General features: G+C 41.6%; 1 non-coding gene across 1 annotated transcript; it reads right to left on the bottom strand.

Moving 5' to 3' along the window:
- Positions 1 to 1,074: 1,074 nt before the first annotated feature.
- LOC148209767 (small nucleolar RNA R71) lies at positions 1,075 to 1,181 on the bottom strand. The gene has a single exon (XR_015793298.1). It is a non-coding gene; the product is annotated as a small nucleolar RNA R71 (small nucleolar RNA).
- Between the last annotated feature and the right edge of the window lie 335 nt (positions 1,182 to 1,516).

The following is a 1,516-nucleotide window of genomic DNA, read 5'->3' as shown; positions in this document are numbered from 1 at the left end:
TCTTTGTTGGCTAACTTGAAGTAGTTCGGGCTAGGTTTTATCATTCTAAGTCCAAATCCCGAATCCAAACCATTATTTGTGACCACTTCCCATTTTACAAGAATCACTCATTCCAACATTCACTATTCTTTAAAACTTTAGAGTTTGGAAATTGTTTAGAAGTCCTTGAGGATCGATACTTGGATACTCCATCCATTTTATATTACTCTGACAGGTGTGCGCTTGCATCTATATAATTGTTACCACGCTTAGCGCGTGCGTTCAGCATAAACACCCAGTCAAGTTTTTGGCGCCGTTGCCGGGGACTTTAGTTTTAAAATTATTTTCAAATTCTTTTAGTTTTTATTTTTGTGAATTGTTGTTGGGTGTAATTTCCATCCACCGTTTTTGTTCTATATTTTTGGTCGTTTATCTCACAAGGGTAAGTTAAAGTGCATGAGCACAAGATCTTTTCTTCTACCCCTTGACCCTGAGATTGAGCGGACCCTTCGAAAAACTCGAAAGGAGCAAAGACTTCGAAAACAACTAGAAAAGCAAAAAGAGAGAGAAGGTGAAATCAGTCCTGAAAGTGAGGTAGAGAGTACGAGCACATCAATGGCAGATATTCCACCTCGTGATCCGGTTGATCCACCTGCTGTTAACGGTAATATGAGGGATCATGCAAGAAATGATGAATTCAACCATATCCAGATGGCGGACAACAGAGACGTGGCAATGCAAGAATATGCCGCCACGGCTTTTCAGAACTTTGATTCAGGGATAGTCAACCCTATTCCAGCCCACGCAAACTTTGAGCTTAAACCAATGATGTTCCAAATGTTGCAGACAATTGGACATTTTGGAGGGCAGGAACATGAGGATCCACATGATCATCTGAAATCATTCATTCAAATTGCAAATGCATTTCGATTACCTGATATAACAGACGATGCTCTGAGACTAACACTTTTTCCATTTTCTTTGAAGGACCAAGCTAGAGCATGGCTCAATGCATTTCCACCGGGATCCATCACCACATGGGGGTCGTTAGTGGAGAAGTTCTTAACAAAATTCTTCCCACCTACTCGCCACGCTGATATCAGAGAGGAGATCATCTCCTTTAGACAGTATGATCGTGAACCTGTTCACGAGGCGTGGGAGAGATTTAAAGAACTAATCAGGAAATGTCCGAACCATGGCTTACCGGCATGCATCCAGATAGAACATTTCTTTAGAGGTTTAGATCATCCTACTAAGATGATGCTAAACAATGCTGCCAACGGAGCCTTTACAAAAAAGACATTCAACGAGATAGTTGACATCCTAAATGACTTAGCTTCACACAACGAACTATGGTGTTCGCAAAGATCTAGGGCAGCACCAAAGAAGCAAGATCCAGCTGGAGTTTTGGCTCTGGACATTGCGACCTCGATGAAAAAAGAGATGGTTACAATGAACCAGAGGCTGAAAGAGATGGCATTGGGAATAAAAAATCCATTAGCCACGCCGATACAACCTGTGCAGTCGGATTATTGCA

Source organism: Momordica charantia (assembly GCF_013281855.1).
Source record: "Momordica charantia cultivar OHB3-1 chromosome 8 unlocalized genomic scaffold, Mcharantia_2.0 BLBB01000008.1, whole genome shotgun sequence".
Lineage (NCBI taxonomy): Eukaryota > Viridiplantae > Streptophyta > Magnoliopsida > Cucurbitales > Cucurbitaceae > Momordica > Momordica charantia.
Note: the sequence above shows the minus strand (reverse complement) of the source record. Positions and strands in the feature narration are given on the sequence as shown.